The sequence below is a fragment of the Ambystoma mexicanum genome, chromosome 11, assembly GCF_040938575.1.
Source record: "Ambystoma mexicanum isolate Mex_15411 chromosome 11, UKY_AmexF1_1, whole genome shotgun sequence".
In the NCBI taxonomy this organism is placed as follows: Eukaryota; Metazoa; Chordata; class Amphibia; order Caudata; family Ambystomatidae; genus Ambystoma; species Ambystoma mexicanum.
The window spans coordinates 81,809,081-81,825,011 of NC_090934.1; positions in this window are offsets into that span (position 1 = coordinate 81,809,081).

Below are 15,931 nucleotides of genomic sequence, written 5' to 3' on the forward strand. Positions count from 1 at the left end.
CATCCACATGATCTGGTCCTGCCCCCGCCTCTCACAGTTTTGGGGTATGGTTTGTTCAACGGTTTCCGCTATGCTCGACCACCCCATCGATCCTTCCCCTGCATTGTGCCTTTTTCACGACCTCCCGGGCCTTCCTCGAAACTCCAGGAAGCTGGCCGTCCTCTGCATGCTCTTAGCGGTTCGGTCCATCTTGCTCCGCTGGCTTCACCCCACTCCCCCCACGCATGCCCAATGGCTGAGGGCGGTCACTTGGGCCTCTGACACTGAGGAAACTTGGGCACACATGCAACCCACTCACTCCAGGCCTAGGGACGTCTGGCTTAGGTTCCGTTCCTACATGTCCGACCTCGTCACCTCTCCGGTGGCCTCCCCGCCTGCTCCTTCTCACTAGTCTGGCATATTCCTGGTGGATCCCCCACCACCCCCCCCTTCTCACTGGTCTGAGAGCTTCTCCCGTATCGTTGGGTTTAACTACTTTCCCTCATATGTGGATTGAATCTCTGTGCCCGTATCATATTGTATGTAATCGTTATGTGACCATATCATGAACTGTAATGCTAATCTATATTTGCTGGGCGCTGTTCGCCTGTTGTTATGCTGCCATGCTGCCTAATAATAAAAAGAAGTTTAAAAAAAAAAGATAAGTACCGCAAGGTGTCACGCTCTGCGGCTAATTGCATGGAAGAGAAATTTTACAAACTAACAAGAAAAACAAGTCGCGTGCAAAGCGAAACTAACTCTTGGGGCAAACAATTAACCCTGCATGGGTAGTGCTTGCATAACTACCGCATGCACCGTGGGGGGCATTGCATGGTACTGACTACTAAGACCCGTATGGGGAAAACGAAAGACACGGCCCGCTAGATCTCGAAACTTTTAACCCATTAAGGGTAGAACGAGCGCACATGTCCATTCTGACGATCCTTGTTTGTTTTTAGTGAAGGACGACTCCGCGGAACGGAGCAGAAACAGGACAGACGGCAGTCGCCGCAGAGCACCAGAAAACGAAGTCCGAGTTTATATTTCTTGTAACTTTAAAAGACAGAGTGAGCTTAGCACAGAATTACCCCTCACATGAAGCAATGTGAGGAATGCTATTTACTACATGAAGTAATGTGGGAAATGTTTATTTCTACATGATGTATGTGGGGATTTTGCATGCAGTAACCTGGGATATGTTTAGTAGGTGTTTGTGAATAACCTAAGCAATCTCACAGGCCCTGCAGAAGCAGTCGGTTAAACTGGTTGGAGCTCCAGCACAAAGGCTCCCGAGTTTACCTGATGTGGTAAAGAGCTTTGGAGTGACAAGTCACAACTCCACTCAAAGGAAGCAGGAGCCAAGGAGCATGTTACCCTAATTCCCCCTTCCCTATCCACAACTCCTTCCTCTACCTCTTTCCGGTGATCCTAAAAACCCTCAACCTATCCAGTCCACGGACCCTAACCCTCTTTCCCCGAAGGGTCGCGGAAGCCTGCGATGGTGTAATCTCCAGGCCCCAAGACCTAACGGGAAGGGAGGCGTTTGTGCTGCCTCTGCGCCAGAAGAAGAAGACTGAAGGCTTTGACAGAATTGCGAGCCCACGTGTAAATCAGGCGCCCAGGCAGTACAACCATGGCAGATGTAGTTACACTCCTTCAGGAATTGAAGGCGGAATTGTCCGCAACCAGACAGGATTACCAGAATCTGGCGGGTCAGGTCCATACTTTAACAATCCAAAGCCAAGCCCAAGCAACGCCACTTCCAACCCCAAGAGTGTCATCCCCAATTCCAGTACAGGTGCAGGTGTCCACAGAACCGCCAATACCACTTGCGGCCCCAGAGAGATACCATGGAGATCCTCAGAACTTTAACCAGTTTATAATGCAATGTCAACTGCATTTCTTAACCAAACCAGCGGTTTTTCGGACAGCCCAAGCGCGCACCGCATTTGTCATTTCCTACCTTACAGGCGATGCGGCCTCGTGGGCCACTCCCTTGGTCCGAAAGGACGACGGACTGCTCTACGATTGGGATATGTTTCTCGAGGAGTTTGGCAAAATCTTCAATCGTAGGGCAGCAAATCTAGTGAAGGATCGTGAACTATTGACACTAAAACAAGGCAACAGAGAACTGGTTACTTACGTCACGGCCTTTAATCGACTGGCTATGGAAACCGATTGGCCTCAGGAAAAAAGGATGGCTTTGTTCTATCAGGGGCTAAGGGAAGATTTAAAAGACCTAGTAGCACAGGTAGATCCACAACCTGAGACCTGTTCTACAATGATCGATTTAGCTCTTAGATTGGACCAAAGACAAAATGAGCGGAGACAAGACCGGCGCAGGTGGGAGAACAAGCCTCTAGTTAGGCTCGATCAACAAAAGACCCCAAAGACATCGGAAAGAGGAACAGACGAACCAATGCAGATCGGAACTGTGCGTGGGCCCCTGTCTAAAGAGGAGAAAGAGAAGAGGCGAAGAGAGAAACTGTGTCTATATTGTGGCAAGGCCGGCCACTTTGTGCGGGAATGTACAAACAAGCCTGTTAAGGGAAGTCCTTCGGGAAACGAGACCGCTCGCCCATGAGGGTGGCAAGGACGAGCAAAGTTGAAGACACCCCCGAATTTCTAGCGAACGTGCAACATAGCCAGGCAGGTCATGTTTTGATAGCAGGTCATCTCGGATGGGAAGAAAGGCGGACACCAGTGTCATTGATGGTGGATTCAGGGGCCACAGGGAATTTCGTGGATCGCCAGGTGGCCTTGAAGATGGGTATTCATTGTGTGATAAATCCCGTCCAGAAGAAGTCAAATCGGTGGATGGTTCGCAGTTGGTTTCAGGACCAATCACACAGCAAACACTACCTTTACACTTGAGTTGTGGAGTAACACATCAGGAAACGATCCGCTTTGACGTAATAGCAGCTCCCCAGTTCGGGTTTATTTTGGGGTTGACTTGGCTGCGGCAGCACAACCCGACCATAGATTGGAGTACTGGGATACTGGAATTTAATTCCACTCACTGTCACGCGAACTGTGGAGCATCAGAGAAGGTAACTCATTGTGTTGGAGGAAGTTCAGAAACCGACCTGCCTATGGAGTATGAAGCATATCGGGACGTCTTTAGCAAAGCCGCGGCCGAGACCCTACCCCCACACCGGCCTTTCGACTGCCGAATTGATCTAGTGGAAGGAGCAGTATTGCCCTGCAGTCGAATATATGCACTTACGGAAGCAGAAGAAAAACATCTGAAAGAATACATCGAAAATAACTTGGCTAATGGGTTTATTAGACATTCCAAATCCCCGGTTTCCTCGCCCCTGTTTTTCGTGCCAAAGAAAACAGGGGATCTAAGAACATGCATTGACTACAGGGCAATTAACAAGATAACAATAAAAAATCGGTACCCCCTGCCTTTAATACCAGTGTTACTAGATCAGGTACGCGGATCCACAATTTACACCAAGCTAGATCTCCGTGGGGCATACCATCTGGTACGGGTAAAACAAGGCGACGAGTGGAAGACAGCATTCCGTACGAAATTTGGCCTGTATGAATATCAGGTAATGCCCTTCGGGCTCTGCAATGCGCCAGCAGCGTTTCAACATTTTCTAGACGAGGTTTTGCATGATTACATCGATGTATTTGCAGTAGTGTACATCGACGATATACTAATCTACTCACGAGACCCAAAAGAACACCAGAGTCATGTCAAGGCCGTTCTGCAAAGGCTACGGGAACATCATTTGTACGCCAAACTAGAGAAATGTGAATTCCATCAAACAACAGTAGAATTCTTGGGATTTATTCTGTCTCCTCAAGGGGTCACTATGGACGAAAAGAAGGTGCAATCTATTCTAAACTGGCCCTCTCCTGGTTCAGTGAAAGACATTCAAACAGTCTTAGGATTTGCCAACTTCTATCGCCGTTTTATCGATGGTTTCGCTAGGAAGGTGCAACCGATGACACGACTATTACGGAAAGGAGTTCCGTTCCTGTGGGACGAGAAGGCAGAGGAAGGTTTCCAAGCATTGAAAGCAGCATTTACCACCGCGCCAGTTCTGCGACATCCGGATCCAGCCAAGCCATACATAGTGGAAACTGACGCTTCCAGTTATGCAGTTGGGGCAATATTGTCGCAGAGAGATGAAGATGGTCAGTTGCATCCAGTTGCCTTTTACTCCCGGATGTTGTTGCCAGCCGAACAAAACTATGCAATAGCAGACAAGGAGCTACTGGCTATCAAGACAGCCTTCGACGAATGGCGCCATTACTTAATGGGAGCTCGACACACTGTCACGATATATACAGACCACCGGAACTTGCAGTTTTTGAAATCGGCCAAAGCATTGAGTCCAAGACAGCTACGGTGGGCAATGCAATTTTCGGAATATGATTTTGTGGTAACATACCGTCCGGGTATGGAAAATCGGAAAGCTGACATACTGTCACGGTACCCAGAACCTAGTCCAGATTCCAGTCAATCAGAACTCGTGCCAAAGACAATATTGGATCCAAGTCGTGTCATAGGAAGCATAGCTGTGGATACTATCTTTGAAGACATCAGAAAGGCCATGTCGGCACAGGAATTAGTGCATTGGACAGCCGGAGACAAAAACAAAACCGTGAAAGACGGACTACCTTTCTTTAAATCAGCGTTGTACCTCCCAACAGTGCCTCTTCGTCAACAGGCCATTCGATGGTGCCATGATTCACCTTTCGTGGGACATCCAGGAAAGAAAAAAACTATAGAATTACTCCTCCGGCATTTCTGGTGGCCAGGGTTGAGTCAGGAAGTTCAACAACACATCGCCAAATGTGACACCTGCTTGAGAAATAAATCGGAGCGTCAGAAACCAGCGGGAGTTTTACAACCACTCCCAACACCACCCACCCCATGGCATACCGTGTCAATGGATCTGATAGTGGAACTACCACAAAGTCAAGGCTACAATGCCATCTTGGTTGTAGTGGATTATCTCACCAAAATGGCACACTTCATCCCCTGCCAAGGAACCCCCTCGGCTAGTACAGTGGCAGACTTGTTTTTACAACACATAATCCGGTTACATGGTGTACCTTATAGTGTGATCTCGGATCGAGGACCACAATTCACGTCAAGGTTCTGGCAGGCCTTTTGCAAATCAGTGGGAATGGAAATAAGGCTTTCAACCAGCTATCACCCGGAGACAGACGGCCAAACAGAACGCTTGAACCAGTCGTTAGAGCAATACCTTCGTTGTCTGACACAAGGTTTAGAGAACGATTGGGCAAAAGTAATATGGCTGGCAGAACTGGCATATAATAACGCATTTCACACTTCAACGAAAACCTCGCCCTTCTACAGTGTGTATGGGCATCATCCTCGCTTTCAGCCGGTGCCTCAATACGAGTATCCAGAGGTACCAGCAGTAGATACAAAGAAAGAACAGCTAGAAGTCATCTGGCAACAGGTACGAGACAATTTGGATAAAGCCAAACAGGCATACAAACTACAAGCAGACAAGAAAAGGCGTCCCAGCCCACAATACCGGATAGGGGACAGGGTTTGGCTGTCAACACGGAATCTTCGATTACAGGGGTCACCTACGTTCAAACCTCGATTCATTGGCCCATTTAAAATCACAGCTCTGATTGGACCAGTAGCAGCAAAACTGGATCTACCAGCAAATATGAAACTACACCCAGTATTTCACGTTGCTCTGCTCAAACCAGCCCCGTCTTTCATTCCCCCCAAGAAACCCCCACCTGTCCTGATCGAAGGGTACCCCGAATTCGAGGTCCGGGCTATCCTGGACTCACGTATAAGGCAAGGTACACTTTGGTATCTGGTGGATTGGGTGGGGTATGGTCCTGAGGATAGGTCCTGGGAACCAGCGTCTAATATACATGCTCCTCGGCTCCTCCGCCAATTCCATCGAAGAAGTCCTTCTAAACCTGGGCCCACCGGAGGGAGGGGAGGTACTGTCAGAACCCTGGCAAGTGTTGGTGTGATGGTAGGGAAAAGAGCCCCTATGTTGGGTTATGGAGGGAGGAGGGGGCCTTTGCAGCACCCAACGGGGTTCTCAAGACGTGTTCTCCACCCCTTTAGCAGGTCGTGTGGCATGGGGTGGAGAACAGCCAAGAGACTACATTTCCCAGCGGCCCCGGCGGCGGAACACATGAGAACCGCGCCCACGCGAGGACGCATGCGCGAGCCGAGCCCCACGAGCGCTGCTCGCAATCCTGACCGGCAACCTGAGCTGACGTGCATCCGACGAGCTCCTGTCGGCAAGCGTCTGCGGGGCACCAGCCCGCCTGAAACCATACCCCAGGCCCCGCGTCACACTTAAGATAAGTACCGCAAGGTGTCACGCTCTGCGGCTAATTGCATGGAAGAGAAATTTTACAAACTAACAAGAAAAACAAGTCGCGTGCAAAGCGAAACTAACTCTTGGGGCAAACAATTAACCCTGCATGGGTAGTGCTTGCATAACTACCGCATGCACCGTGGGGGGCATTGCATGGTACTGACTACTAAGACCCGTATGGGGAAAACGAAAGACACGGCCCGCTAGATCTCGAAACTATTAACCCATTAAGGGTAGAACGAGCGCACATGTCCATTCTGACGATCCTTGTTTGTTTTTAGTGAAGGACGACTCCGCGGAACGGAGCAGAAACAGGACAGACGGCAGTCGCCGCAGAGCACCAGAAAACGAAGCTAAGTCCGAGTTTATATTTCTTGTAACTTTAAAAGACAGAGTGAGCTTAGCACAGAATTACCCCTCACATGAAGCAATGTGAGGAATGCTATTTACTACATGAAGTAATGTGGGAAATGTTTATTTCTACATGATGTATGTGGGGATTTTGCATGCAGTAACCTGGGATATGTTTAGTAGGTGTTTGTGAATAACCTAAGCAATCTCACAGGCCCTGCAGAAGCAGTCGGTCAAACTGGTTGGAGCTCCAGCACAAAGGCTCCCGAGTTTACCTGATGTGGTAAAGAGCTTTGGAGTGACAAGTCACAACTCCACTCAAAGGAAGCAGGAGCCAAGGAGCATGTTACCCTAATTCCCCCTTCCCTATCCACAACTCCTTCCTCTACCTCTTTCCGGTGATCCTAAAAACCCTCAACCTATCCAGTCCACGGACCCTAACCCTCTTTCCCCGAAGGGTCGCGGAAGCCTGCGATGGTGTAATCTCCAGGCCCCAAGACCTAACGGGAAGGGAGGCGTTTGTGCTGCCTCTGCGCCAGAAGAAGAAGACTGAAGGCTCTGACAGGGATGGAGTCCCTAGCTGGAGTGTGCCGTGTGATAAAACCGTGACAGCAGAGAGTGGTTTAAGTCACACATTGCACACACAGAAACAAACCAAGGAAAGACAATTAAACATATCCAATGCATACATAATTCTCGAATAGGTGTCTGTACATCAGGCCTGTCCAGTCCTAAAATATGGTGCAGCTCCCATTCTCTGTTGTGCTAATTCCTCTCTTAAGGTGCCCCATGGTGTCTGCCTGTTTTGATAACCTCTTATTTGTTGCCTGGTTCACTCATGAGCCCTGGTAGTTTCACAGAAAAGTCAAATAAAGGAGAAGCCACAACAACTGGTGGTTGGGGAGATTCCCTGAGGACGACTATCCAAAATACTTCCCCCAGTTTAAGCAAGCAAATTTATGCTACCCAATACAAGTTAAATATTCGGGTGGGAGGCTTGGTAAGATAGCTTAATATGTGGCAGGGTCAGGGATATAACCCAGTCAGTATGTTAATGTTAATGGATATTTATACCGTGCACTATCACCACTGTAGTGGTCCGCTGGTGCTCTGGCTGATCTGAAAGAAAGGGGGGTAGGTTCGGGCGCGTTAGTAGGGCAAAGTTTGGAGAGAGAGCAAGGGAGCTGTGATGTGCTGTTGGCAGCTTCAGTTCAGTTAAATGCTGTTCACTGAGCTTTTTGGTTTGGTATCTGATCGAAATCCGGTGTGTGCTGTTGGGTAAGGCTCTGTGTGGTGTGTTTGTTGTTGCGTGCAGGGACCCCTCTTAGCTTGGGGTAGGCGGACTTCAAGGGTATTGACAGAACCTGCCCTACCCAGCAGGTGGTATGAGGGAGCTGAGAGGGACTCCAGTGCCTGCCACCCTAGAATGCTTTCTGATGCATGAATGCCTTGGCATGGCTGTCCCGACTGAAATGCCTACTCGCCTCTGTCCTGACCAGGTCCCTTGTTTTTCTATTGCAGTATTGGCACTAACACTCCCAGAAGACACCACCTCACGGCAGCAAAAACCCGGACCCGAGTCACCCATGTCCCAGCGAGTAAAGACAGTAGAATCTTAGCTGCCTGATCTGCTTAGGACGGGTCACTGACACGCAGCCCACAGAAAACAGGCAGAACACAGAGAGACAAGCAAAGGACCACTTACAAGTTCAGGATGCCAGTAGAGCAGCTGTTTAACCCAGAAACATTCACCACACTATCAAAGACTAAAAAGGGAGCACGGCTGGAGACCCGGGAGAAGCATCAACCCCTTGACGAGGCATTTAAGCCAGAGGTTTGTTCAGAGACATAGGTCACCATGGAGACCAAAAGGAACTGGGAGTGGTGTTGGAAGCAGGTGGAGGCTTGGCTATAAAAGTCCAGCCAGTACAGAGGAAGTAGAAAGGAGTCCTGGTGAGATCAGAAGAGACCAGCGAGGAGGGAGCGGAAAATGGAGACGAGTTTGGGAGAGACTGTGGGCGATGTTGCATGCCACCCCTCCTGGGGAACATGGTACCTCCCAAGGATCTGTATATGGTCACATGGTGGCAACCATGTGACCAAGTTAATAAAAAGAACGAGCCGTTTCCAGCTCGAGGGGTCGATCAGAAGCGGACCCTGTGTCGTTCTTTCAGGCACCATACTGGTGCCACACCGCATGCAGGAGGCCCAAGGACGGGGCCCTGCACGAGGATGGTGCCCCTGCTGGTCAACATTGTCCCCCTTGTGTGTCATGGCCATGTGATCATGGCTGGCTGTGCAACTCCGGCCGTCCCCAGAGCCGGGGCTGCCGTGAGCTGGTCGCCCGATTGCAAGAGCAGTAGCCGGATTGAGGAGGAAGCTCTGAGGGTGGTCCAGGGCCCTGTGTGCGTTTATACGGGCCACCAGGTGCCGGCACGTATGAGGCAGCGTCGTCCGCATAGGCGGCGGGGATGGCCACACAAAATGCCCTAGGCCCCATGCTGTACAAAGTACGGCACGATGGAGGGCCTGGGTGGTTAGGCGTGGGGTGGGGGAGACAACCGGTGTGAAAAACAAGGGGAAGGGGAGCCAAAGCGGCGCCCCCACCCCCGGCGTTGCCCAGGAGGAACATAGCACAAACGGGGGGAAAGGTGTGAGAAAAGCAACAGGGGGCAGGAGGAAGGCCAGCCCCCCAGAGGTACAACAAATGCCAGGGGGGTATAAGTACCCCAGCAGAAACCAAGGAAAGCACAACCAGGTAAGGAGCTCACCTCATTCGGGTAAGCCTCCAGGGCCTGGAAAAGGGGGAGAAGGAAACGTTTTGCCACCCAACCCACCCAACAAAAGGCAAAGAGTAAGAAAGAAGGAAGAGCCGGAACGCCGAGTACTCTCTTCGGTACACGGTAGAAAGTCATAGGCGGCGGCACGTGTCCAGGAACGGATGCCCCAGGGTAACGAAGTCTAGCCGAGGAGAAGGCTGGGCATCCACTACCCCTGGACAGGATGTGCCCAAAAGCGAGTTGGTGTCATTTGTTGGTTATTGTGATAATTGTTTTGGTGTTATTTTCTGTAGAAAATAAACAAGCCTACGGCCTATAATTTTTCCACGAACAGAAACCTGTCTGTCATGTTATTTCCATTTTCCAGGGTATTAGGAACTAGAGCAAAGGGGAGCCCACACTACTCAGCCTAAAGAACTGCCGAGAGCTCCTGCAACCCTGCAGGAGGTGGATGTAGGTGTGCCCATGCTCGCACCACCCCGGCCGCGGCCCTCATAACTGGGAGTGCTTGTGCGGCCTGGGTCGGTGTGTGCCTGCCCCCCTTGCCGTGTGAGCCACAACATCAGCAGAGGCAATGGTGCGCCCGCAGCAGCCGCGGGTGAATGGGGGCACCGGGATCGGAGCTCGAAAAATAAAAAAGCAAAATGTAATGGGCGGCTCGAAAAGAACAAAAGATGTGGGCGTGGCCTAAGTGATACGAGCCGCGTCAGTGAGAAAAAAAAGGGAAAATAAACATTTTTGAAACAGAGGCCGGTGCGCCCGAATAGGACAAAGGAGTGGGCGTGGCCTATGAGAACAACAAAAAAAAAAACAACAGACAACGGAGGCCCACGGCAGCCCCGCAAAGCAAAATAGATAAGGGGGCATGGCTTATTACCATTCGGGCCTGTAGTGATGAAACAAACGGATGTGGGACTGGCCACGATGTGAGGCTCTGGTCCCTGTAAGGAGTCGCTGCATCCATGCCTTCCAGAGTATTGGCTGGAGCAGGGGAGTTGCTAGGTCTGGAAAAGACCCGGGGCTAAGCTGATGTCGGAACTGTTGGGACTGGGGGCTAGATAGTCTTTTGGCTGTAGCTCCTGAGATTCTATCCGGGGCTACAACCAAAAGATCAGGGGCTATAGCCCCCTTAGCCCCCCCCTAGCAACGCCCCTGGGCTGGGGGAAGAGAAATATCAGGGCAGTCATCGCTGCATGGTGTTATCCACGATAGGGACACCCCGACTGCATGTCATCCAACATCCCTGAAGGAAATGACCAGGGAGTGCATCCAATCATCAAGTCCAAGCTGCTCCAGGTTTTGGGAATCCTCCACCGTCAGGAAAGCAAGAAGGAGAACAGCAAGTGGGGGTTGCAGCTCTAGTGAGTGCTTGTGCGCCCTCCCACGCCACAGACACTCCTGCCTGGGGGAGCGGAAATGGCTATGTGGCCCAGAGACCCTGTCACTGGTGTCTGCCTGTCAGCAGCCCCTGGTTGGAAGGGGAAGTAAAAGGAGTGGCTTGTCATCCCGCCACCAGTACCCTGCAACGGTGAGCCTACACCATCCATGAACAAGGCCGATGTGGCCCCTGGTGCTCCCAGGTGCAGTTTTGCCGGCCCTGAACTCTCATCTGGCCCGGCATCCAGCCACGATTGTGTTCTGCTGGATAGAGACGGGGCTGAGGTTGTCCCTGGTACCCCCAGGTGTGGCCTTACCCCTCCAGGAACCCCGAACTGTCCTGAAAAGTTCTCGATGGAGGTCGGACTGGTGGCCCGCGGACCTGGACTGGCCCAGCCGAAATATTGTGTGATACTGTGTTATTGCATTTGGGGGTGCGGGATGCCAGCGATGGGTGATGGTGTTGTGTCAGGGGTGCAAGATCCCCTCGTCCAGGTTAATAAAGGGGTGCCTGGATGTGGAATGTTAACGTGTCACCAGGAACTCACCAACCCAGACCGTCACCCCGTGGACACCCTGGCCCCCAAGAGTGTGAAGACTAGTGGGAGTTGTGATCCTAGTATTATTGTGTGCAGTGTGCTATGATTTTACATTTTGTTTTGTTGTTACGAAAAAGGAGGAGTGTTGCATGTCAGCCCTCCTGGGGGACATGGTACCTCCCAAGGATCTGTGTATGGTCACATGGAGGTAACTATGTGACCAAGTTAATTAAAAAAACTAGCCGCTTCCAGCTCAGGAGTCGATCAGAAGCTGACTCCGGTTTCGTTCTTTCAGGCACCATGCTGGTGGCACACAGCGTGCAGGAGTCCCAGGACGGGGCCCTGCATGAGGACGGTGCCCCTGCTGGGTAACACTGTCCCCCTGGTGTGTCCTGGCCATGTTATCATGGCGGGCTGGGCAACACCGGCCTGGGTGTCCCCAGAGCCGGGGCTGCAGTGAGCTGGGCGCCCCAGCCCACGTGTCTGTCTCCGGAGATCCGGAGTTTTCAGGGTGATCCCTGCCTGGTTCTGGCTGTGTAGACACAGCCCAATGGTGTCTGTCGGGTGCCCCCGACATCAGCTGTGGCCCGCTCCGGTTATCCGGGAGCGGGCCACCACAGGCGAGTTGCGAGAATGTGCAGGTAAGGTGTTGGGTTTGCAGAGGGTAGTAACACTTGTGTAGTTTGTTGTGTGGTGTATGAGAGGGTGAGTGTGTTGGCAGTAGAATAAATGGACCCTTCCTAGGCACTTCATGTCCTCTGCATTCCCACTCACCTCCTAGCTGTTGCTGCTTTCTGAATGTGTGCTGTTTCAGGAATGCTACTGTACATCACTTTGGCACCATATGTGACTATTACATCACCTTTTCACACATTGGGCCTCATTACGACCCAGGCGGTAAATTACCGCCTGGGCCGTGACTTTACCACCATGGCGTAAACTGCGTTTACGCCATGGTGGTTGGCGGACTTACCGCCCCATTCCGACCTTGGCGGGGCGGTAAGTCCCCAATCCCCATTTACCCTTCCCCATTCTCATTTTTGCCCCATACGGCATAATGGGAGTGGGGAAGGCGTTAATTACGCTGCCGAAAACCCCTTACCGCCTGGGTCCTAATGAGGCCCATTGTGTTTCTTGTATTAAAGCATTCATACTACTACACTTGAGTTCCCTCTGCAATCAAACTAGGACAATGCACTTAAGCATTTCTGCATTGATTCACGCCCCCCCCCTTCCTTATTTAAGCAATTCCGTGTGTATAGTATCTTTGCTTGGCCTGGAACCCCGCTCACTGCGCTTCTTCAGGGCAACACATGCAGTTTCACTTGCACCCATGTCAGTTTTCACGCAAAGTCACTTGCACTCACCGCTCTATACGCGTCCAAGAGCATCAGGACCGTGTGGCAGATTCTCCTTCGGTCCCCTCCTGTTTGGACCCTCACCCCTTTCCCCACATGGATCAATCTTTCACACAGCCACCACTTAATGCTGTCCCCCCAGAACTTTGATGGGATGTGAAGAGGGACACAAAGCTTTTTGGTGTTGTTTAGTTATGTATCCACCCATTGACTGCCCATTGGCATTCTAATCCATAGGGTCATTCCCACCCACTTCCTGGCCCTGCACTCCAAAACCACTTACTCCTGGGATCTCTTTGAGCTAGATTTATCAAGCAGTAATGTCAAACTTGGTGCTCTAAGTGCCCGCTAGTTTTATTTCCAAGCAGTGTTCTGAATGTTAATGGGTTAAATGGAGCTCTCAATGCGCTACTGTAATACAAATGTCTTATCCAAGCATGCCGGCGGCCACTTCAGTTATACACAGTATCTGTTTCATCTCACTGAAGCCGTGTTGAAAACAAGCATTGGAAAAGCCAGCCGTTTTGGCTTGTGTATACGGATAAGATTGCCATTTTCCAGGCACTAGCTATTTTATGTGAAATTTGGAGCTGCTACCATTAATGAACAGATAGTATATTTGTGGCAGTGCCTACCAAATGCCTGTTCCTGTCTTACAAAAGCCAATGCTATTGGCATTGCCAATGCGTGTTACTGCATTCCTCTTCTGAGCCAGCTGTGCTGAGTTTACAAGCATCCACTCAGTCACAAACACATGCCCCGCCCCTACCTTCCCTAGAACCCCCCTTCCTGGTTTCATCTCCTCCTCCACTCTTCCTTTTTCCATTTCTTCACCGACCATTGTGTGGCTAGTCCAGGAAGGGCTGCAACAGGCCACTTTCTGGCCAAGCTTACAAGCTCTGTGACCACTCTGGTGGAAATCTGGCTCAGTATAAAAGCTTATTTAACATATCTGCTAATTTTACTCCCACACTACTCGCGGGTGTCTGCAACAGGCACTCAACCCACTGAGGTATCCCACTAGCATGCAATGTGCATTTGGTGTCAGCATTTCGGGAGTCTGCTGGCGTAACTGAAAGTTGCTTTCTTAGCAGGATGTGGCGGCTGCAGTGGAATGAAGCTCAGTGCCGCGGTGTCTGCGGCGAAAGAGAAGGGAGTAATAAGCAGAAATCAAGAAAAAATATAATTAGAGCGCAAGACGAAAGTGGGTGAGCAGAAAGGAGGCCCACTCGTAGAAAAACAGAACACCCAGATAACCTAGCAGATTAATGCACCTGCTTCAAGGATCTTTGCACAACCTTTCATCCCTCTGAGCTTGATATAATGAGAACTATTTATTTGGGTTTTAGTAAAAAACCTTTTACTCACAATGAGAGACCACATTACCGTAGCCTTGACATCTTTGCTTTGGCTTCCAGAGGAGGAGAGAATTTACAATATCTGATATAGAGACTACCCACGTTCTCTGCATCGCTGCGACAGATTGCCACCTGCAAGGGCGAGGAAGTCCTAGCTTTATTTATTTTAATTGAAAAACATGGTGTGGGTAATTCTGTTTCTGAAAAAGGAGGTTTGCTGATCAGACTCCTTTTCATAAATGTTACATACCAAAATGATAGTTCACCCATGTGATTTTGCTGAGACAGCCTCCAGGAGCTCTCAGCGCCAGTCCTGTTGTGGCACAGGGCAGGTTCAAAGTTCACATGTGTATTCTCAACACTTGCATGGGTCCCAAGGTTCCTGCCGGTAGCGATGGCTTTTTAATCTTCTGCACCTCTGTTTTCAAACTTAATAATTGTATGCCTGAGTCAGCCTGGTGGTACATAACACTTTAAATGTTTTGTGGGTCTGGTTGTGGCATGTTGACTACAAACTGTGCACAGTTATATCATCACAGCAATTTGGTATTGCACTAGTGTCAGCTCTGTGAGCAGGGCTCGGCTTTGACAGGATAGATGTTTGTTATTGTGTGGTCTGACTGTTCCCATTACAGCCATGAGGAACAATGGACAGGATGCTGCCTCTTTGATCCTGCAGAGGAAGGACAACACATTTCTCCTAGGGCACAGGAACATCCCCCAGAATGTCTCCTGGGAACCTCTGCTTCAAAGGCAGCGCTGACAAAGCAGTGCCACTCTCACACCAAGGTGCTGATCACTGAAGCCCCTTTCAGCAGGCATGGAAAAGGGGTGCAGTTAAAATAGCCAGGAGAGAGAGGAGAGATGAGAGAAGGGTTCCAGCATCTGGGTTTCTGTTAGGTTTCTATACCTCTTCCTGCCCCTCTCCCCCCATTTGCTGCAGGCAAGTGGCTCTGGGTGTGATGTCATGAGGCAAAGAGTGCTTGTTACAATAGCCTGGATTGGACCCCTTACAGCAGGCTTGCCTTGGCCCAATCGCCTGTGCCATTTTGCCCTCATAAGGAAGAGATTATGACTAATCAGTTTCCGTGCACTAGTAGCACAGTGATGAATACCGGTTTCTAAACCATTGTTAGGGAGAATTCTCTGTTTAGGCTGAATTTCCTTACCTAGTGAGTCCCCCAGCAGCTTTGCTGGATTTCTGGAGTTTGTGTTTTTCCATCCTGCCAAGAGTGAGACTCTTTTTCTCCCACTCTTGGACATGTATGTGTGTAATTCCTTTGAAATGTCAATGTGTTCGATGGGCTATGGGGTCTTTTACTCCATAGGGTCTCATATGTTTTTCTATGTGTGTTACACCGCACCCTACGTGCCGTAGCACTGGGGCGTCCTAGCGGACACCCACCATAGACTCCATACCCGGGGACTGACTACGGTCTCCCCGGGCATGTAAAGTCACCATTGGCTTTACTAGACCTAAATTTACTAACAGAACTAGTACAAACCATCTTATTGTGGACGTACTAGTAGGGGTATTTCGATTACTCCTGGATCTGTTACTCGAGGGGGCACTGTCCCGTCCCCCCTCGTCGATTTTTGGCTGGTGGCAGTGGAAACTACTTGTTATGTTCGATCCCGAACATAACCCTATGGGATTCGTCCCATTGTTGGAGATTGATACTTTTCCTCGTTAATCTCTAACGTACCACCGGTCTACTTATCTTAAATAAGTTTATCGGATGGTATTTTCTGCCAGAACTCGGTTTTTAAAATGGCGTCTGTGTTCGTCTCTGTGACTCCTAAACCAAAGGTTGAGCCCTTTGTTCCACTTTTGGCGGGCCT